This window comes from Diceros bicornis (assembly GCF_020826845.1).
Source record: "Diceros bicornis minor isolate mBicDic1 chromosome 22 unlocalized genomic scaffold, mDicBic1.mat.cur SUPER_22_unloc_1, whole genome shotgun sequence".
In the NCBI taxonomy this organism is placed as follows: domain Eukaryota; kingdom Metazoa; phylum Chordata; class Mammalia; order Perissodactyla; family Rhinocerotidae; genus Diceros; species Diceros bicornis.
The window spans coordinates 386482-409851 of record NW_026690886.1 but is presented as its reverse complement, the minus strand read 5'-3'; the positions used below and the strand labels follow the sequence as shown (position 1 = coordinate 409851).

At 44.0% G+C, this 23370-nt stretch overlaps 1 long non-coding RNA gene across 1 annotated transcript in view; it reads left to right on the top strand.

The window, feature by feature from the left end:
• Nucleotides 1-4139: 4139 nt before the first annotated feature.
• Nucleotides 4140-23370, top strand: part of LOC131401913 (uncharacterized) — a 34099-nt gene continuing 14868 nt past the window's right edge. The window contains exon 1 of the long non-coding RNA XR_009218119.1: nucleotides 4140-4392. This is a non-coding gene — a long non-coding RNA (uncharacterized LOC131401913). The remainder of the gene's footprint in view (nucleotides 4393-23370) is intronic.

Here is a 23370-nt window from a genome sequence, read left to right as displayed (position 1 = left end):
GATTCCTCTCTCACGAGGGCTTCTCCTGAGGCCCCATGGACAAAATAAGGATTCTTTTTTATGGCCATAGGAAGAACTATCCGCTCAACTCCAGGCAGCCTTCTTCAGGAATTTTTCCAACACAACCAGGAGCTCTGAAATTTGGTTTCGAAAAAGAAAAAAAATATAAAAAATTGGTTCAACGTCCAAGAAATTTTCCTGCTTCAGATTGAGGGTGGAGAAGTAGCTGAAATAGAGAAAATTTTCCCAGAACACTGATCTATCATTTCTTGATGGAAACCACTGAGTTCCTTCAGTGGAACTAAACAGTGACCAGGAAGGTTATGGTTAGTCTGATGTGTTAGAGGAGAAAGAAACACAAAGATAAAGAAAAAAAAAAAATTAGGAGAAAGGAAGAGTAAGGAAGGGAGATAGAAACAGCGACCATCAGTCAGAGGTGGTGAGAGGAGGGGGAGGGAATAGAAGATGCAGAGGGAGAGAAGCAGGTGCCGCTCGGTAAGAAACATACCTGTTGACACTGTGCACGTGTGGCTTTCATAGGTGTAAGGTTTCTAAAAAGCAAAGAAAATAAAAACAAATCCATCCAATATAGTAACTTGTCCTAAACATTAATTGATCAGCTCTGATCACGCTGATGTCTTCCTTCTCCTTTATTTCATTCCTGTCTCAAATTCTATGTCCTGCCCTTGTCTAAGGCTTCAGAAACACACCACAATTCAAACTGTCACAAGGTGAACTTTTTAAATCATTTCAACTTCTTCTTCCTTGCCCTTCTGCACAAAATAGATGCCCTACAGTGTTAGCTCACCTTTCGGTGCCTTTCAAAAAATCTTTAAACACTTTATTCTTAACAATACTGTTTTAGATTCACAGAGAATTGAACAGATAGCATGTCGGGGGAGGGAGAGAGTCTCCCTCTGCCCTTTTCCTTAAGGTTCTTATGGCTGGCCAAATAATTAACAAGACAAGTTAGCAGGAGAAAATAATACCAAGTTTAATAACGTGTATACATGGGAGAAACTCAGAAATGAGCAACTCGTCCCTCTGTCTAAGCTGCTTGCTTAAATATCGCAGCTAAAGGCGAGGAGCGTGTTGGGGGCGGGTAGTGGCTTGGGACTTCAGAGGGCAGGAAAACAATTCTTTTCAGGGTCATCTATAGATAATGTGGTCAGGGAGACACAGAGTTTTTGATAAAGGAGGCTTGGTGCCTTTCCTATTGTAACCTCTATCCTACATTATCTTTACAGCCATCATGATAGAAGATCTGTTCCAGGAAGGAGCCACCATGTCAAATTCTTTAGGCAGTTAGTGGGGGAGGTCAAATGTCCCTCAGAGAAAACAATCAAGGTAAAGAGATATATTTCAGGGTGGCCAAATCTTGATCTCCCACAGTACATAGAGCTCCATACACCCACCGTACTGCCTCTCCCTTCTCTCCCAAGCGCCATCTCCCCTGTTATTAACACCTTGCATTAGTGTGATACGTTTGTTACAATGAATGAACAATATTGAAACGTTGTTATTGTTGGGGAAGTGAGAGAGAATCTCCCTCTGCCCTTTTCCTTAAGGTTCTTATGGCTGCCCAAATAATTAACAAGACAGGTTAGCAGGAGAAAATAATACCAAGTTTAATAACATGTATACATAGGAGAAAGCAGGGACACTGCGTTTCTCAACACAATAGCAGAAATTCTCGTCTTAAATACCATGTTCAGCTAATGACAAAGGAGGATGTTGGGGGTGAGGGGAATCAGTTACAGGAGATTACCACTAAAGCACAGTAAACAAGAGTAAGGTTATTATGCAGATTTAAGGGCTCATTTTTCACATTGATAAGTTTCTAGGAATGAGGTCATCCCCCCTCTTCCCAAATACAGAGAGGGAGATACCTTTACAAATGGAGATTTCCCTTATAAATGTAAATGTCTATCTGGCAACTCCTTACAGGACCATCCAAAGAATGTGGCCAGAGACAGAACTTCTGAGAAGATGGGCTTGTTGGTGTCTTTTCTATTGTAACATCTGTTATACATTATATTACAACCATCAGACAGAAGATCTGTTCCAGGAAGGAGTTAGTATGTCAAATTCTTTAGGCAGTTAGTGGGGGAGGTCAAATGTCCTCAGAGAAAACAACCAAGGTAAAGAGATAGATTTCAGGGTGGCCAAATCTTGATCTCCCACATTATGAACTACAGTCCCTAGATTAAAGGTCACTCTTTGTGTTGTACAGTTACATGAGTTTTGACACACATATAGCGACATGTAGCCACCATTATGTACAGAACAATCTCACCACCCTAATAATCCTCTGAGCATCAGGTTATCTCTTAGTGGCTTTTTAAAATATTAACAGTTGTCAGAATGACATAAATTTTTACGACGAAAAATGTTCCACAGGTGCTAAGTTTTGTTAGTCTCACTATTATGATCACTATGAGAAATAATGAAAAAAATGAACCCCTATGTAAATAGCAAAAATCACAGAATTTTAAAGATAAAAAAGATCTGGAAGATTAGGAAATCCTACATTCTTCAAGACCCTGCCCTCTAGTCTCTCAGCTTTCTGTGTCATTTATCTGCCGACTCCACTGAGGAGAAAGAAAGAAATCGATAAAGAAAAACAAAGCAAAAAACAAATTTTGGTTCTAAGTAGTCCTCTTGAGCCCGAGTTAATCAAGCATGGATTCTTTTTTACTGCCTATTTGCATCAGGAACATAATTACTAGCTAGAGCCTTATTTGAGAATATACATTAGAAATGAAAGATGTCATATCTAAGAACAGAATGGAATTCACTGAGGCTTTATTCTTGGGATATTTGTAGGATTAAGTCAGGACATGCTGTGAGAGTGATAAATAAGTTCTATATATTTTTCTTCTCCAAGACCATGGATTTCAGCCACACTTTATACCCATGTACTTTGCAACAATGAAAAACAATTAAACAATGACCTTGAATATTTTGCCCTCAGATACATTAGTCTTTAAAATATAAATTGAGCAATTTTAATCTAGATGAGTGAAAGACTATGGACACTTCTAGAATGTCACGTTAGGTCATTTAGAAGTGAAGAATTGACTTTATAAAGCATTTCTATTCCTTCTCGTACCTTGACAATAGTGCTACTGTGACTTTGTTTTAAAGAGGATAATGGCGGGCTTTACTTTGATTTGCACCTTTTTGTTTTTTAAGTACATTTACTTAATATTTCTCAGTCTCTTGAAAACTTTTATCATTAAGCTCAACCTTCATTTAAATCATCAGACCTATTTGATGAAGGCGACGTGAATATTTACTTGTAAACTCCTCAGAAAATTACTAATTTAACCTTACTTCAGATGATCCATTGTAGAACTCAAACTGGATTTCCCAGGCCCCTCAGAACGGCTCATAACTGTGTGTTTGTACATTTATCTGGGAAGATATTATCCAAGGGTAATTGTTCTTCCCAAATGCTTTCTTTACCTCAAACAGCAATACTTCCAAAGTTTTAATGAAAATGTGGCCAATTTGGTGAAAACCAAGTGACTTGTTTGTTTTAGCATGCCAATGAGATTAAGAAAATAAGTATTTTAACTATTGTTATTGATTATAAAAATCAGAAATTAAGAAAACAAACTTCTTTGTCCAAAGACATTTCTGCAAGTGAAATCGTCAGAAAAACTGACAGCTAGCCTCCCATTTTAACCACTCAACCATGAGAAATGTAATATGGTGGGCAAACATGTGAGTGTTGTCACCTGCACGAGTCCCCAACGCTGTGGCCCCATCACGGCCACAGATCAGAGGAAGGAGCCGGCAGAGGGGAGACAGCTGTGCCCTCAGCGTCCTTCCTTCCTAGATCAGAACTCAGTCCCAGCTGCTCGCTGTCTAGTCTTCTGGGGAAGCAGAGAATTCTTCTGGGGACACGACACATCAGGTGTTAAGGATGTCATTGTTCTTTTTTAAACAAATGTTAGATCATGTAACGTGCTGCTCAGGACAGGAGGAGCCGCCTCAATGGAAGGCAGATTTTCTCCAGGAGCTGCTGGTCATCCAGGGAGAGCAGAGTCAAGGCCTGCAGAGTGCCAGCCAGCTCCCGCTCTCCCTCTCAGGTACACCTTGGTCCCCGCACCCCCATCCCCCTCCGGGTGCTCCCCAGCGTCTCCCATTGTATTCTTGGAGGCCCGCGCATGCGCAGGACTGGCTCTCAGAGCGGCAGAGGGGTTGGCGAGCTGGAGAGCCCCGGGGCGTGTGCACTGGAGGCGGGGCCCCAGGTGCGCAGGTGGCTGTCTCTGAGGTTTGTGTGGGGGGATTGGCGGTTTCTGGATCCTTCCTCCATGATTTTCAGCACAGGGGAGCTCTCCTTTCTGCAGTGTGGAGGAGCGCTGGGCAGGAGGCGGCGCTGAGGTAGGCGGTGGGCGGCGGGCTCGGCGTGGAGATCTCCACCGCAGATGGCGGGAGCGCGGTGGGGGGGGGGTCGGCGGATGGGGTCGGGGGACGGGGCTGCTGGCGGGCTGCCCCAGGCGGGAGCCCAACTCTGTCCCTTTGAGGAGCAGAGGAGCGCCGCCTGGCCGGCGGGTCCCTCTGCCTTGGCGGGGCCCCACCCTGGCGGGGCCTCCTGCCCACCCAGCGGAGGTGCAGGGGGCGGCAAGGAGTCGCCAGCCCTCTGCGCGAGCCCTTGAGTTCATGCTCCCCGGGGCCCGTCTAGGCCAGGTCGCGACATCCCGGGGTGAACACTTTCCTTCAGAAGACAGCCAGTGGTCAGCGCTCCTCTGCCTGACTCCGCGCAGGCTATTGGGCTCCTCACTGCGTTCTTGAAACAAATAAGCGTTCCTACTTCCTTGGGACCACCTTTATAGAAAAACCTAATCCCATTAATGGTTTCTGATAATTGACTCTATATTTGCAAGGGGAACTTTGAAGCCTGTGAATGGTTGTAAACTGCATTTAATGAAAGGAGCTTTAAACAGTCTTTGGTGCAAATTATGTAGCTTCCTAATAATAACTCACATTCTGTTAACATAGACTGATGACTGATCAATTGATGATTGACATAATGTGTATGGAATTTTGTTTTCAGTGGAAAGGTTTTTCTTGGCAGTTGGTGCTAAAATTAAAATCGGATAAGGAGGAGGTTTTTAGAAGTAGTATGTAGTGTGTGTTTTGTCTCCAAACTCATTTAGAATTGTAAGAATTTAGATTTGGAAAGCTCATAGAGCAAGAATTTTCGAATTCTGATTTGACTGTGTCGGGGGAACAGGTGGGATCTCCCTCTGCCCTTTTCCTTAAGGTTCTTATGGCTGGCCAAATAATTAACAAGACAGGTTAGCAGGAGAAAATAATACCAAGTTTAATAACATGTATACATGGGAGAAAGCAGGGACACTGTTTCTCAACACAATAGCAGAAATTCTCGTCTTAAATACCATGTTCAGCCAACAACAAAGGAGGATGTTGGGGGTGGGGGAGTCAGTTACAGGAGATTACCACTAAAGCAGAGTAAACAAGAGTAAGGTTATTATGCAGATTTAAGGCCTCACTTTTCACATTGATAAGCCTCTAGAAATGAGGCCATCCCCCCCTCTTCCCAAAACAGAGAGGGAGATACCTTTACAAATGGAGATTTCCCTTATAAATGTAAATGATTGTCTGGCAACTTCTCGCAGGGCCATCCAGAGAAGGTGGCCAGAGAGACAGAACTTCCGATAAGATGGGCTTGTTGGTGCCTTTCCTATTGTAACATTTATCCTACATTATCTTTACAGCCATCATGATAGATCTGTGCCAGGAAGGAGTTACTATGTCAAATTCTTTAGGCAGTTAGTGGGGGAGGTCAAATGTCCCTAGAGAAAACAACCAAGGTAAAGAGATAGATTTCAGGGTGGCCAAATCTTGATCTCCCACAACTGAGAGGGTGAAATGTTAAAAGGCCAAATACGGTAGGGTTTCATTTATATGATATTCTTGAAAAGATAAACCATAGGGAAAGACAACAGATCGTTAGTTGCCATTAGTTTTAATATTTAGTTAATCATTTAGTTTAATAGTTTAATTATTAGTTTTAATATTTCTGATGAAAAAATACCTTTTATTGATAGCATCCTAATTATACTTTTGGATGATACCAGAATTTAACAACCTATGAAATTCTGCAGGAGGAACAAATGACATGTTGGTTATTGGTGTCTTTGAAGTGTAAGTATTGTTGGTAATGAATCTAAATAAGCATTTTTGGATTGTGAACTACTGATTTTTTTACTAGATCGTGTTGGACATGGCATATTACAAGTTTCAAAATGCCCTTTAAATTACTGTAGCAGGCTGAAGCTATTAAATTGTAATGTAAGATCTTTATAGATGAAACAGGCAAAAATACAAAAAGCCATTTGTCTTTTTATCTTTGTTAAAAAATGAAGTAAATCTTACCATATACATGAATGACTTCTGGCTAGACAGACCTGAACTTGACAAGACGGACTCACTAGTATGGTGAATTTGTTTTGGAATGTTAAAGTGGGAGAGGACATATGTTTTTCCTGAGGGTGACCTAAGTCAATATGGTAGGTTTCGCTGTTTATATGCTCTTTCTGAGTTACGATCTTGATTAAACAGCTTGTGATAGACGTACCAAGAAATTTGGGCCATTTTATGTATCAATATTTTTTTTTTAATAATTTTATTTATTTTTCCCCCAAAGCCCCAGTAGATAGTTGTATGTCATAGCTGCACATCCTTCTATTTGCTGTATGTGGGACACGGCCTCAAGTATGGCCAGAGAAGCGATGCGTCAGTGCGCGCCCGGGATCCGAACCCAGGCCGCCAGCAGCAGAGTGTGCGCACTTAACCGCTAAGCCACGGGGCCGGCCCTATGTATCAATATTTTAAGATATCCTATTTCCCTGATAGTTTCTAATTTCAGAGTGTCTGGGAAAAACAGTTTCTGAACATAAGTACTTTGGAATATAATTTTTGATTGTTGACTTATTGAAGCATAGAATAGTGGAGTTGGAAATAATTTTAGTGGTTGTAGAACCTAACCTCTTCATTTTCCAGTAAATGAAAAGTGAGGTTTCTCAAGTTAAGTCATCCATAGTCTGACTGCTACTTAGTGGCAGAGTTGGAACTATATGCTCAGATGCTTGTCTCCAGATTCCTAGTACAGTGTTGTCTGTGCTACGTACTATTAAGTAGACAAACCAGTGATTTACCTTCCCAGATCATATATGTAGCCAGCAGGGTTGATTCTTTCCCATATGCATTTTTTCCTTTCTTTTTTAAATAACTACTAACCACAATTAATTCATTCCCATACCATGTTTAATAACTATACTTGTGTGTGTCTCCTTGAGCACATGTGGATTCCCTAGAATGGACACCTGCCTGTGAGTGGATTGCTGGGCCAGAGGCTGATGTGCATCTGCAACTTGATGAGCTGCAGCCAAATCATCCTCTGAAGTTTTAACAATTTCCATTCTCGCCAACAGTGTCTGAGTCATCCTTTCCCTGGGAATTGTCAGGTCAGCATTGTCAGATTTTTAAAGTTTTGCCAATCTGATGACTGAGAAATGATGTATTTGTTTTCCTCTTTGTACAACTGTTTTGACAAATGCATAGAGCTGTGCCACTACCAAAATTGAGATACAGAAAAGTTCCAGCACCCAGAACTCCCTTCAGCTGCTCTTTTGTAGTCCACTCTTCCCCCACCCTTAACTCCTGGCAACTAATGATCTGTTGTCTTTCCCTATGGTTTGTCTTTTCTAGAATATCATATAAATGGAATCCTACAGTATTTGGCCTTTTGAGTCTGGATTCTTTCATGCAGCACAATACATTCACTTTAGTGTTCATCCATGTTGTTCCCTCTATCAGCAGTTCCTTCTGTTTTATTGGTGAATGTAGTATCTATTGTGTGAATGTACCACAGTTTATCCATCCAGCAGTTGAAGGACATTTGAGTTATTTTCAGTTTTGTCTTTTTTGACTATGAATAAAGCTGCTATAAATCTTTGCAAACAAGTTTTTGTGTGAACGTTAGTCTTCTTCTCTTGGGTAAGCACCTGGAAGTGGAATTGCTGGGTCACATGGTATGTGTATGTTTAACTTTATTTTAAAAACTGTTTGTGGTAGCAAAGTCATGGCCCACAAAGATGTCCTAATCCCTGGAACCTGGGAATACATTAGTTTACTTGGCAAAGGTGAATTAAGTTTGCAGATGGAATTTAAGTTGCTAATCAACTGACTTTAAAATAGGGAGATGAGCCTGGATTATCCAGGTGGGCCCAGTGCATCACAAAGACCCTTAAAAGGGAAAGAACAGCAGGCGAGTAGAAAAAAGTGCAACAAGGGAAGCAGGGCCAGAGAGATGCCCAGTTCTTGCTCTTGAGGGTGGAGGAGGGGGGCCATAGGCTAAGGAATGTGGTTATCTCTAGAAGCTTGAAAAGGCTAGGAAATGGATTAACCTTTAGAGTCCCCCCAAGAGAACGTAGCTCTGCCAACATTTTGATTTTAGTCCAAGGAGACCCGTGTCAGACTGTTAACCTACAGAACTGTAAAACAAATCTGAGCTGTTTTAAGCCATGAAATTTGTGCTAATTTGTTACAGCAGCATAACAAACTCCACTTGAAAGCTGTTTTACAAAGAGGCTGAACCACTTTGTGTTCCTACCAGCAATGTAGGAGTGTTCCAGTGACTTTCCATCCTCATTAACACTTGGTATGGTCAACATCTTTAATTTTAGACATTCTAATATGTACATAGCAGTATCTCAATGTGGTTTTCATGTGCATTTTTCTCATGATTAATGACGTTGAACATCTTTTCATGTGCTTATTTGCCATCTGTTTATCTTCTTTGGTGAAGTGTCCAATTCTGTGCCCATTTTAAACTTGGATTTTTTTATTGCTGAGTTTTGAGAGTTCTTTATAGTCCTGTCAGATATGTGATTTGCAAAGGTCTTCTCCCAGTCTGTGGCTTGCCTTCTCCATCCTCTCACCAGTGTCTTTGAAAGGTCTGTGTAACATAACTCGAGAGGCTCCACGTGACCTTGTCTTCCTTCGTTGGGAAACAGTGAGGTTGGAGCACCTGAGTCCTATCAGATGTTGATCAGACTTGGGGCTGGGTCTCACTTTTAGTAAACCCAGCCCTTCCGCTTTCCCCTGTTCCTGTTTGCTCTGCTCCCCTCCCCCGCACAGGCGTCTGGTTCTAAGTCTGGTAGATCTCTGTCTCCTCGGGTTTGGGAGCCCACAGAAAATACAGCTACGCCCTTCAGACATTTCAGTACAGCTCTGCAGCCTCCTACCTTACATCGCTTCACAATATGGCAAATTCCCTGAAGGTCAGACTAGCAGTATGTTTGACTTAGGCCACTTCCACCACTTCTGGAGGTTTCACTTTGCTTTATGGAAGCTTTTGGCCTAGTTCCCCAGATTCCTGTGTGGCACCAAAACTTAGCACAGGTGCTGTGAGGAAGAGCAGTTGTGTGTCTGAAAGCCCTCAGGTTTCCTCTGCCACACCAGTCCTGCAGAATCACTACAAATTTGGCTAGTTTCTCTTTTCCCTAGCCGAGACTCGGGCTGAGCAAGCCAGATCCTCGGCAAGCACCCTGAATCAGAAAATGCCTGCAGGAGAAAGAAAGATAAAAATCCTTGCTCACATAAAAGTGTTTTTCTTCTTTCTGGAATTTTAGTTGGTTGGTTCTGAAGCTCTCTGATGCTCTAAAAATATATCTATAATTTATCTGGCTGTGTCCAGTTTTGCAGCAAGTGTGCTTTCCTGTCTTAGTCTACTCTAAAACAGAAGTTCCCTTGTCATTAGTTTTTAACTCCATTAGTTATACACTGTCAATATTATTATTGTTTGGTAAAGTCATGCTTTCAATGATTTATTCAGATGTTTACCCTTTTTTATCCTGATGATCCATTTTTACATCTTAGCATTTCTTCTATCAATTTTTTGTTAAAGTACATTCATTTTACTTTTTATTTTTTTTCCTTGAGTAATATTAGCTCTGTGCTAACATCTGTGCCAATCTTCCTCTATTTTGATGTGTGTCACCACCGTGGCATGGCTGATGTGTGGTGTAGGTCCACGCCTAGGCTCTGAACCCATGAACCCAGGCCTTGGAAGCAGAGCGTGCTGAACTTAAACCTCTACACTGGGTGGCTGGCCCCCTTAAAGTACATTCATTAGAAGTTCCTTAATGAGCATTTGTTGGTGGTAATACTCTTAGTAAATGTTTGCATAAAAATATCTTTAATTCACCCCAGTTCTTGAGATATGGTTTGATTGGGTATACACTGAAAGTTATTTTCTCTCTGTACCTTGAAGATTTAATCCAACTCTCTCTTGCCTTCCATTGTTAAGAAATGTATCATAGGTCTAAATGTAAGTCTCTGTAAGTGTTCTGTCCCTCTGTGGGGCTTTGAATATCTTCTTTTGTATTTGGTGTTCTTTGGTTTCCCTGGATGGATCTGACTCTAGATTTTTTTTTTTAAACTATGCTTGAGATGTGTTCACCTGCCTGAATCTAGAATAGAAGTCTTTTATTAATTCTGGAAATTTCTTTTTTGTGTGTGTGAGGAAGATTAGCCCTGAGCTAACATCCATGCTAATCTTCCTCTTTTTGCTGAGGAAGACTGGCTCTGAGCTAACACCTATTGCCAATCCTCCTCCTTTTTTTGTTTCCCCCAAAGCCCCAGTAGATAGTTGTATTTCATAGTTGCACATCCTTCTAGTTGCTGTATGTGGGACACCACCTCAGCATGGCCAGAGAAGCAGTGCATTGGTGCTCACCTGAGATCCGAACCCGGGCCATCAGCAGTGGAGCGCGCGCACCTAACTGCTAAGCCCCGGAGCTGGCCCTGGAAATTTCTATTATGTCTGAATATTCCTTTAAATCATATATATATTTATATTATTTGTGAATAGCTTCTGTTGGACTATGAATGTCCTTTTTGTTGTGTCTTAGAGGAGGAGAGTTCAGTAGGGGAAGCTCACTCCGCCATGATGTTGATGTCACTCTCTTCTATATATTTATATTATTTAATTCAAGTATATGTACATATACTTATTTATACACATTCAATATATATTCATTATATATATAATATTTAATTCAATATATTATATTATTCAATATAATGATTTATATTATCCAAAAAATGTACATATCTTATTTCTATATATGATCCTGTACTTGACCAAACTCAAGCCAGGCTCCATTGAGCCCTCTTCTTGACTAGGCCTCAATCTTGTCCTATAATAACTACAGCCTCTCAGCACAAATGGTTTCACACCCCCACACGCATTATAAGACTTAAACACTGACACAGTTTCTAACAGCTCAAATCCACATCCCTAGGATGACCCCTGCCCCCTTAAAGAGTGTCGGCCTGAGAAAGCTCAAGGCAGCCAAAAGAATTGACTGTTTGTTCTGGCCAACACTCAATCATTGGCCTCTGACATCCCTTTCTTAGAGAATTTACCCAAAAGTGCTTACAACTGTGAATATTTCCTCTGTCCTTTTGAGTTGTATGTGTCTCTAATAACCAAGGAATGCATTTCTCAAGGTCCTGAGAGCCATTACTTGAGATGAGGACAGGGTGTCTGTCTCCCAGACTCTGTGAGAGGAGAAAAGTGAAACTTTGATCATTTCCAACCAGCAGACACAACTGGCCAGATTACACTGCACTGACCAACACTCTGTAACTTTTCCCTCCCTGACTCTACTGAGCCCCTGCTCACCCCTCTGCCTGCTCCCTCATTCTCCCTTTCAAATGCCCAGTCACCTCTGTACAAATCAAACTGAGTTCAGTTCATCCTGTTCCCTCTTCCCTATTGCAGTGGTATATTACTGATTAAAATCTGTCCTGACCACTTTCACTAGAGCCTGGTTTTGCATATATTCTACATTTAACACACGTATAGATAATCTCAGGCATATGCATATATATGCATATACCAACATAACCATGGGCGCTCCAGGACCAGTTCAACTGACCCCATCTTATCAACAGATTAGTTAAGAGTTTTCTTTCAGGAACTGAGACCCCTAGTCCAGTTCAGGCCAGTTGACACCACCAACCCATCAGCTACACCTGCGCAAATGCTCGATAAATGACATTTTTGACATCAAGGAGCTAAAAGCTCCATCTTCAGATCATTGTAACACTGCCAATTTCTGAACACACATCCGATGAAGAGCCACAAAGCTTGACTTTGCTTGTGCAGATCATCAATTACCTCACTTCTCCTTACTTCCAATCATGTACCTCCACATGTCAGACCGCCCTGCCCTTCATCCCATAAATTGTGCCCCAAGCCCTGGATCGGGGAGACAGATCTGAGACAGACACATGGCCCCTGTCTCCTTGCAGATAAATCTCACAAAAATAAAGCTACAATTCTTTTCCCAAAAGCTGATGCCAGAATAACTGGTTTTTTAAATGTGCATTGGGCAAGAGAACCCCAATATTGTGCAGTAACATCAATACATATATATATACACTTAATGGATGTTTTATCTTCTTTTTTTTTTTCCTTTGCTGAGGAGGATTCACCCTGAGCTAACATCTGTGCCAGTCTTCCTCTATTTTGTATGTGAGTTGCCACCACAGCCTGGCCACTGATGAGTGGTGTAGGTCCACACCCAGGAATGGAGCCTGGGCTGCTGAAGTAGAGTTCTCTGAGCTTAACCACCAGGCCATGGGACCGGCCCATGTCTAATTGTTTTGAAGATGTTACTATATATGCAATTGAAGTTTCACTATGATCTCTGCATTTCTTTGCTACTCCTTTAGTCCTTCACTTCAGTGTATGTGTTTCTTGCTCCATTTTTCATGCTAGAGGATTTTCTCAAATATCAAGTGGTCCTTGGCTACCTGTTCATATTTCTGTGATGGGAAGAAAACAGCTGAGTAGGATCTCTGTGGGCCTGATGGGGCCTGTGAATGTCTGGACTCAATGTTTCTTCAGGGGTGTTGAGTGTTGAACTAGTAACAGGCAAACAGTGTTAGTGCCCATGCTGATCTGTAACAACATACTTATTCCACACATTCCCACAATGACAGACATCCTCTGAACACATGGAAATGCTGACAACACAGCCACACACACATACACACTATTTGTAAATGACCATCAGCATTCAGACTGTAAACTACACCTGATAATGCACACTAATACTCAGAACATACACACAAACTCACACACTTACACACCACTCACTGTCTCAGAGCCCACAGTGACTTGAACTCTCTAAACAAACACAGACATCAACAAAACACACTTTCACATAGATGCCATAATAGCCGTGCACCCTGTGACCACACAGAATTGCTGAACACACACACATCCATACAACAAGGAGCATGGCTGTGCATGTGTGGGCTTGATCAGGAAGTTTTTCACACCTCAGCATCAACATGGACACCCCAGGGCGAGAGGGAGAGGCAGAGGGCACAGGGACAAAATGTGAGGAGCAGTCAGGAGACACTTGCATAAAGCAAATATGATACCTGAAAAGCTGGTTGCTAAATGACATATGACTCAAGGGTAGGAGGACCCAAGAGGATCTGAAATGGTACAAAAGAAGTGACTGATACAAACCCATCCCAAGATATTTAAATGTAAGGAACAGTGATATTTTAAAAGGCACTGAGGAGAGTGCATCAAAGCTTAGATATAATTCCAAACAATGAATGACATGGAATTCTGGCCAAAGAACAGCCATTATTGCTGTTAAAATTCCTATTTAAATGTTTCTTATAAAATTATAGAAATACTCATTGAAAAATGACAAATGCTCTTTGGTTTAAAACATTTCAGGGTAAAATTACTGCAGCTTCCACTTTTATTGAGTAGCTTTCCTGGGGCAGCTAGAAAAGCTGTACAGTGTACACAGAACAGCTGTATGAAGGGTCTTAGAACATCCCGTGCAGAAAGGACTTGGGGGTCTACAATCTCTGAGATGTGGGAAGCAGAAGATTGTGAGCACCAGCTCCACGTGGCTTCTCTCTTAAGGCATTTGCTATTTCAACAGTGAGAGAAGAGATTCTGAGCAGAAAGAGGAGGAAAAATGAACTGAAATTTCATTCCAGCCAAGTCCAGTAACTTCTGCTTCCAGTTAGATGTGGTAAAGACAGAGCAACAATTAAACGTTGATTTAATAAATACTGTAAGTTTGAAAACACCAAAGGGATGTGGAAGCAAACAGGACTAGATGAAATAAAATTTCAAAAAGGAAAGTGCCTTTTTAGGTGAGACTGCCACACATGCCCTCACCCAGGGGAATTTGCTTAATCTGGACTCTGATAATCAGACCTGTCTTACCAGAAAACAATTGTAAATACAATCTGTCATAATTGATCTATGTTAGCTTTTTAATATCACAAGCTTTGTTTGGCTGTTAATTTTTATTGCCTCCACTAGAAGATTCTGTAAAGGGAAAGACATTGTATCATTTGCCACATGATCTCCAGAACATTCTTCAGTTGGGGCTGTATGACTTTTATAAATATGTGTTAATTGTTGGTTTCATGAATGCTATGGACTGAATGTCTACGTAATCCAATTTCATACGTTAAAATCTTAATCCCCGAAATGATTGTATTTGGAAGTGGGGCCTTTGGGAGTTAATTAGCTTAGATGAGGCCATGAGTGTGAAGCCCCCATGATGGGATTAGTGCCCTTATAGGGAGATGGAAGGCCAGAGCTCTCTCTGCTAGATGAGGGTAGAGCAAGATGCTGTCCTGCAAAACAGGAAGAGAGCTCTCACCAAAAACAAATCAGCTTGAACCTAGATCTTGAACATCCCAATCTTCAGAACTGTGAGGAATGCACTTCTGTTGTTAAAAGTGCCCAGTCTACAGATGGCCCGGTGGTGCAGTGGCTAAGTGTGGGTGCTCCGCTATGGTGGCCCAAGGGTTTGCAGGTTCAGATCCTGGGCACACACTGATGCACAGCTTGTCAAGCCATGCTCTGGCTGCGTCCCATATAAAAAGTAGAGGAAGATGGGCACAGATGTTAGCCCAGGGCCAATCTTCCTCAGCAAAAAAGAGGAGGATTAGCATCAGATGTTAGCTCAGGGCTGATGTTCCTCACACACACAAAAGGAACCCCAAAAGTGCCCGGTCTAGGGGCCTGCCCACAGCCTACTGGTTAAGTTCAGTGAGCTCCTCTTGGTAGCATGGGTTCAGTTCCTGGACACAGACCTATACCACTCATCAGCAGCCATGCTGTGGGGGTGACCCACACACAAAATAAAGGAAGACAGGCATGGATGTTAGCTCATGGTGAATCTTCCTCAGCAAAAAAAATAAATAAAGTACCCAGTCTATGGTATTTTCGTTACGACATCCCATACAGACTAGGACACTAAGTGTGTGAATAAGTTCGTTTAGATTGACGATCCTTCTTCTACATGACACATTATTGCCAATGATCCCTAAATTGGTGTGAGTCAAATTCCCCTTAAGGATCATAAAGACGTTAGGGCCCTTCTCCCTAGTTGTGCACATATTGCTACACATGAAAACATGTTGCATCATGTGTTTTATCGACACCTTAGTCTTACACCTCATCCCATTGGCCTTCAGCGAACTTCAGTGTTACAGCCAGTGCTTTGGGCAATAAAAGAAAGTCCCTGGACTGAAGAGGGGTCGGCATCCATCGTGCAGCTCCTGTCCTCTGCCCAGTCAGCTCCAGGGCAGGGTCAATTTACAAGATGGGCTTTCCTCCAGGCAGCTCTGTGTTTCTCCCAGCCTGTTCTCATTTAGGATGATCTCACCAGGAGCAATGAGTGTAAATTTGGAGGGAAGAGCTACAGAAGGCATCTGCCAGGGGAAATTCTTTGTGGTTACATGGTCTAGAATATGGACACCTGGCTGCTCTAAGGTGTCCTGAAAATGGAAACCTTCTCACGTCTGTAATATCCTTCCTTGTCCTCTTTCCCCTCCATCTCTCTGTTCTTGGTGGAAAAATTCCCTTGGCAACGACAATAAAAAAATGAAAGTAGGGAATGGCCCATATCCAGTCTCAGAATTCTGTGAAATTTTACTGCCTATCCCCAGTCTCCCAGGACTGACACCCTTTTTACTCTTTTAAGATTAGATTACATTTTAATCTCCTTTAATCAAAGTTTTCTCTCATCCTTGTTATGCATATACATGTTCTAATACATAATATTGAAAACATTATTTTTGGCCCTACAATTTCCAGATTCATTCATAGTTGTTTTCTGATGGATGCATGACTTTGTAATTATGTTTATAACTCCATTAACTATAGAAATTGACTAAATGATGAGTAGTAATGTACTAATACAGGAAAATGGCCCATTTTTATTCAACATAAAGTTTCATGTTTTCATCAAGACAAATACACGAATACTTAATTGTTCAGCAAAAACTCTTCCTGTGTACATGTAAGCAATTATAAATCTATTGAAGTTGGTTTACCTTGTCGATTATTCCTTATCTCTGAGTTGTGCATTCAGCATTTCCATGAACACTTTAGAGTCCTGCATCTTTATCCTACTATTTTAAATACTAGGTCATTGACAAAAGTCCACATTACTTGTTCTGTTGTGTGCTAATTGGTCCTTTGTAGGCTGTTTTCCTGGGTACGTGTTCCAGTGTGAACTCCAGCTGATGGCCTGGTGACACTGATGTAAATACTGTTGTCTCCACAGATCATGGGGCCAATGATGTGTGGTCCTTTACGGAGCCATATATAACCTAATACTTTTCATTCAATTAGTGTAAGGCATGTTATGGAAAGTAGATTGGGGACAATTAATAAAAGATGATTGATTATGAACATGCTGTTAGGGAGAAAAATTGAACCTCTGGCTATACAGGTTTACGTTTCATTCAATTAATCAGCCAGCCTAACAAACCCCGTTCATTGCCAGGGCTATATACATACATATATTAGATTAAGATTATATCATCTATTAGTTTAAATGTGCTTTTGTAACGTACTCCTTGTTTCTCTTGCCCTTTCTTACTGGGAGAAATACGGAATAGATAGAAACTGCCTGGATTACTCTGGTCTGAACTCAGATCACATAGGACTTGAATCATTCAACAAATGAGACATTAACAGTGGCTACACCACTGGGATTTCCTGATCCAACATCGCAGTCATACACCTTATTGTGGATATGGACTCTAGAATAGGATTGTGCTGTTATCCCGAGGCTAATTTGTTCTGTTGATCAATAGTTTGGATCAATAAGTGATGAAATATTTTGACTAGTTGGTCTCATCACTCAGAGGTTATTTTCTTCTCTGAGGTCACCCTAACCAAAATTGTTAGTCCATTTAAGATTTGTTATCCCTTGATTTGGCTTACCTTTTTTTTTTTTTTGAATTAATTGAAGCTCCACAGGGTCTTCTCATCTTATTTTGTCATTCTCGCCTCTTCAGGGAAAGGTCAATTTCACTGATTAAAAGTAAAAGAGAGTAAAACCCTCGAGTGACCGTTCATACAAGTCCTCATTTAGACAACAAATGATGATGCTGCCTTTGCAGGGTCCAGTCACTGCAGCCTTTACACCGTGTCACTGGGCAAGCAGTGCCTGTAACACCAGAAATGCCAGAGGAGATGCTTTTGGTAAACAGGTGGGGGTTGTGTTTGCCGAGTTTCTTTTACTTTTTTAAATCTTTCCTTGAATGCCTACCTGTGTTGGGTTAACAATTAATGTAATAAATAATTATTGGGTTGAATTTATTTTATTGTTAACTTTTGGTGATTATCTGTTGTGATATAAGATTATGCAAGGAGAAATAATTCTTGTTGCTTATAGTAACAGTACTACTTCTATGAATTAATAGATTAATGGCAGTATTAGATTAGGAGTTAGTTTCTGTGATTGAAATTAAGATAAGTATATTGTTGAACCTGAAGTCTTTCTTAATTGGTGTCTGAATTTAGGCCAACTAAGGTATTGTTTGTACTCCCCCTCTAAGGATGGTTGTAGCCTGTATCTAAAAGGCTGTACCTCTTTAGGGCTGGGTCTGGAGGAGGGAGGAGTCTGGACAAGTGTGGGGCTGGCTCTGGCCCAGAGGGATGAGCAAGAGACACAGGGCACCTGCTGCCACACACAGCCGCAGCAGACATCACCAATCAGTCACGACATGCTTGGCTGCAGAGCCCAGAGAGCCCCCAGTCCTCAACAAGTTGCACACGGAAGCCACTCCCGGGCAGAGCAGGGGACTGTGATGAACCCATTTGCCGACCCAGCTCCCCTAAGACGTGCTCCAGGCCTCCTTTCCCCACTTACTCCGCCAGCTCCTCACAGTCCTCGGGACTCAGGCCTTCAAGGCCCGCCAGCAGGCTGGTCCAGTACTTCTCCTTCCTTACCATCGCCTCCCCTCTCTGCTCCCACTCTAGTTCCAGGGCAAGTTACCTGTGGCTCCTGAGTGCTGCTCCTTGGCCTGGAAGGGCCTTCATTCACCCCATCCACCCTGTGCACTCCTACTTATCCTTCAAGACTCGACTCCAGTGATGCCTCCTCGGGAAGCCCTCCCTGACGCTCCATCTCCCCAGGCCTGCTCTGGGCCACCACTCTGCCTCCTGCCCACATCCATCACTGTCGAGAACCTTTCTGGGCCCCCTTGTCTGGTCTCCACATCCAGCCCAGCCCCTCAGGATGGGAGGAAATGCTTGGGCTCAGGACAATGGAGCAGATTCCTGGACTGTGGTGACACTGCCCACCCCAGGAGAGGTCATTCTTTGGGGCACTTCCAACTTGGACCCAATGCAGCTCAGGGGGAGCCAGGACACAGGGAGGCTGGCTCTGGGCCCAGCAGGTCACAGGGTCAGCCTAGGGAAAAGGCACAGGTGCCACACAGAGGGGCTCAGGACAAAACTCCAAGTCGACGATACCCTTGTTAAGGGCAGCAGGGTCCAAAGGCAGCTCCACAGGCCACAGGAGGTGCTGGCGAGCTTTTCCTCTGCTCAGAGAGTCCCAGGGCTGGATAGAAGGAACTCAGGAGGCCCATCTGAGGTGGAGGTCACCTCGAGGGCATGCAAGCAGAAGCTGAGGGTCCCAAACAAGTGGAATCTGAAGAGGTGACCCTCAAACTCCTTGCGGCTCTAACGTCTCCGAGTTGGAAGTCAGTCCCCTCAGTCACAGCCTCTAGCTGCCCCCTCACAGGGCTGTGCCTCTCAAACACGGCTCCCAAGGCGAGTGGAGGCTGAGGGTGAAGGCAACCTCCTACCCATGAGAACCGCTGTGATCACGGCCTCCCGCAAGGGGCCAAGGATGATGAGCAAGGGACAGAGGGACTGACTCACACGACTTCCCCTCAGATGAAGAACATGCTTGTGATTCACCAGGCCAATCAGTATCTGTCCTCATTCTCCAGTCCTCTCTCCCCAAATGGACCTGTCACTGTTTACTATGACATCCACAGACACAGCAAGGGCATCTGGGAAGAACCATGTGTACATCTGGAGAGAAGGGAACTGTGAAAACCAGTAATATCTGCATCTATTTGTGCAGATACCAACATCTACATACAGCTGTCATGTTCCTCCAGCAGCCCTAGAATACTCCGCAATCACACGTGCCGGTTTTTGGCACAAGGTAGACAAACCAACTGGTGGTGTCCTCGAATGCCACCACTGCTGGGGCCTACCTTGAGGTTGGGGGGAGGCAGAGTGCCATGCCCCATCTCACAAAATTCTGGCTGGTGTCCAGGTGGGTCTCATAGCCTTTGATGATCACCCACTCCATGGCTATGTTTTCCTGGATGCTCTCTGTCTCGTTTACTTCATTGTTCATTATCCTGTGGGGACAGAAAATAAGTCAGAGACAGGCTGCCCCCACCTCTCAGGGAGAAGGGAATGCCAGGCCTCTGGCCAGACCTAGGAAGAAGGCCTGGCACCCAGGATGCTCAGGTGGAGACTGTGGTCACGGATGGGGAAAGAGCATGCCTATTGAATACCTGCTGTGCTGGGCACTCTATGGGCATGCGCTCACATCACCCTTCTGACAGCCCAAGGAGACAGGTGTTCTTATTTCAGAGAGAAGGAAATAGAGATTAATAGCTAGAAAGCAGGTCTGATCTAAAAGTCTGGACCACGTGGAACAGAGACGGCAAAACTGAGAGGAGGACGGGAGTACAGGAAAAAACTTTTCTTCATTACTCTGTCCCCCACACCACTACTGGTCTTATCTCCATCCATCGAACTCTACCCACCCATCCTGCCTCAGGGCCTTTGCAGTTACTCTTTCCACCCCTCCCCCAATGCACTTTATACAGTTGCTTCCTTAATGTTCAGGCCCTGGAATGTCGTAGTTTTGGAGCACCTGGCAATCGTGCTGGCTCATGGAAAGACTGACTCCCGTAGGCTTCAGCACGTCTGGGGGGGAGCAGAACACACCTTGCCCCTTAATCTGAGAATAAGGACAACTTTCCTATTTGTCCTGTTCTGGCTGCCGCAACACTCCTCCTCCAGGTGGTGGCGCCATTTAACTGCTTTTTAAAAATAGCATTGGTGGGAAAAGAGGCCTGTGAGTTGCCAACTTTGCTAAGAGCCTTGGTGGGTTTTCAGGAGTCTTAGGATGTTAGTAATTTTGTGGGGAGGAGCGTCTGGAAAAAGTACCCCACCTACTCCAAGAAAAGCACAAAACCTCTTATTTGTCTGCTGATGCCTCAAATTCTACAACCACGACCAGATCACCAAGAGGGCTGGTTAATGTGTGTGGTAGTAGACATTGTCCAATTTAACCCTCCCAGCAATGAGAGATGACACTGGTCGAGCTGGATCCGTGATTAATGAACTCAGCATGACGAGCAATTACTAGACCCCTCTGACCCTCAGTTTGCTTACCTGTAGAAGGTCATAGTGAGGATGGAAGAGAACGCTGATGGTGCTCAGGGCAAGCTACCCCAGGAAGCACCACTCTGGTATGCGGATTATTTCGAGCTGAAGACAATAAGGACTCAGAGAACTCAGGAAGAATATTTGAGTTTCCCCTCCCAAACTGCCTAAAGAATTTAAAACAAAACATCTGTTTCAGGAAGGAGTTATTATCATGACTGCTATAAAGATAATGTAGGATAGAGGTTACAATAGAAAAGGCACCAACAAGCCCATCTTATCGTAAGTTCTGTCTCTCTGGCCACATTCTCTGGATGGCCCTGCGAGGAGTTGCCAGACAATCATTTACAAGGGAAGTCTCCATTTGTAAAGGTATCTCCCTCTCTGTATTGGGAAGAGGGGGGATGACATCATTTCTAGAAACTTATCAATGTGGAAGGTGAGGCCTTAAAACTGCATAATAAACCTTACTCTTTTTACAGTGCTTTAGTGATAATCTCCTGTAACTGACACCCCCACCCCCAACATCCTCCTTGTCTTTGGTTGAACATGGTATTTAAGACAAGAATTTCTGCTATTGTGTTGAGAAACGCAGTGTCCCTGTTTTCTCCCATGTATACATGTTATTAAACTTGATATTATTTTCTCCTGCTAACCTGTCTTGTTAATTATTTGGCCAGCCTTAAGAACCTTAAGGAAAAGGGCAGAGGGAGATTCTCCCTCTTCCCCCGACAACGCATTTCACGTGCTGACCTCAGGCCCAGCACACACGGCAGGTGCTTGAATAAAGGGCAGTGATCACTGTTGCTATTATCACTGGTTTCCAAGTTGTTATTATAAAACTATTATCATCCGTTGTTTTCTGGTTATCAGATTGGGGCATGGAGATGGGGTCTCTTCCTTAGGAGCCTCAGTCCGTCCCTCCCAGCAATGCTCTCAGCAACCCAGGCCCTAGCCCTCTTCTTGGGAGGCACCTTTCAAAGATATGCTAGTTCCCTGGATATGGACTCATATTTGGAAGTTAGCAAAAGTAAGCAGAGCCATTTCTTTTGAAGAGGGTGGGGATTTTGCTGAGGAGGGCTGTATTTGCTACAAACAAGGGGGCGATCCCAGAGTAGCAACACTAGTTTCACTGTTAGACAAGTGCCAGCTGCAGCTGCTCAGGACTCCTGCCAGCCCCGGCTGGGCTTTGTGCTGAGAGCCACACCGTCCACGCAGCTAGGGAGGAGTTCCCTGGGCCGCAGGCTCCCAGGGGAACTGGAAGTGACGACCTGGATTACATTGAGCCCAAGAGATGAGGTTCAGGAGAAAAAGCGGGACAAAGGCCAGAGGTAGGAGAGAGCCAGCTCCAGGGGAGGAGTGTTTCTGAGCACAGCCAGGGAGGGTTTGTTATCTGATGGCTTCCTGCTGGGCTGGGAGCTTTCCTCAGTCCCCGGAGGGAGAGAGGAGGATGAAAGGGCTGCTGTCAGGCCGATAGGAAAACTCTCTTCTGTGCCAGTAGGGCTGTGTTCAGGCCAGGTACAGGTGATCAGGTGGGACAAAGGACGAGTAGGCTTCGGGAAATGGGATCAGGATCTTAGAATAAATGCCTTGGCACCCATGTGCCTTCCTCACCCCTGCCCGCACCAGGACAGGGCATCCCGCAGGGATGAGGAGCCTCCCTGGTGTCCCAAGTCTTCTCCTTGGGGAAGTGTGCAGGATTTGGCTACTTGCGGCACTAGAGGACTTGGGTCCCCACCCCACAATGGTTTCTGTTAGTCTACAATCACGCTCTGATTACATCTGCTCCCTGAATGAACCTCCACTCCGGGGCCTGTGCCCTGCCCTGGTCCAGCCTGGTCCTCCCTCTGCCCAGCTGGGATCCGTGGCCCTACTGGCTGCCTCTTGCTGGACTCGGGAAGCCATTTAGGGCACTGAGTGGTTGGCAGAGCTGGGGACAGCACCTCACACGCTGCAGACCGACCGTCCTTTGCAGCTTCTGGCAGCCCATCACTGAGTACAAGGCTGCTCATCATCTCTTGGCCTCCATATGGTGCAGAGCCCAGGGCCTAGCTCCTGGTGCGCATCTCCTTCCTGCCTAAACTCACTCCTCTGGTTATCTCACCAGTCTTGTGACTATAATACCATCTCCGAGCTGATGGCTCCCGAATGGCTCGCTCCCTTACACTCCAGACTCAAATGCCCTCCTCCCTTCTTGTCCTCTCCATCACTGTTGTCCATCTTAAGTTCAACACGCCCCCAGTTAAGCTCCAATGAAACAAGAAAGATTCCCCCTCCACACCTGCCCCTCCTGCACCTTTCTCCATCCTGGTTAGCAGCAACTCTAACCTTCTGCTTGCTCAGCCAAAAACTCTGGAATCGCCCTTGACTCCCATCTTCTCTCTCCCCACATCTAATGCATCAAAAACTCCTGTTGGTTCCATCTTCAAAACACACCGCGAATCTGAACCTCCTCCTCACCTCCACTGCCACCACCTGGTGCAGGCCACCGTCAACTGCTGCCTGGGCTGTTGTAGGCGCCTCCTCCCTGGTCCCCCTGCTTCTGCCCCCAC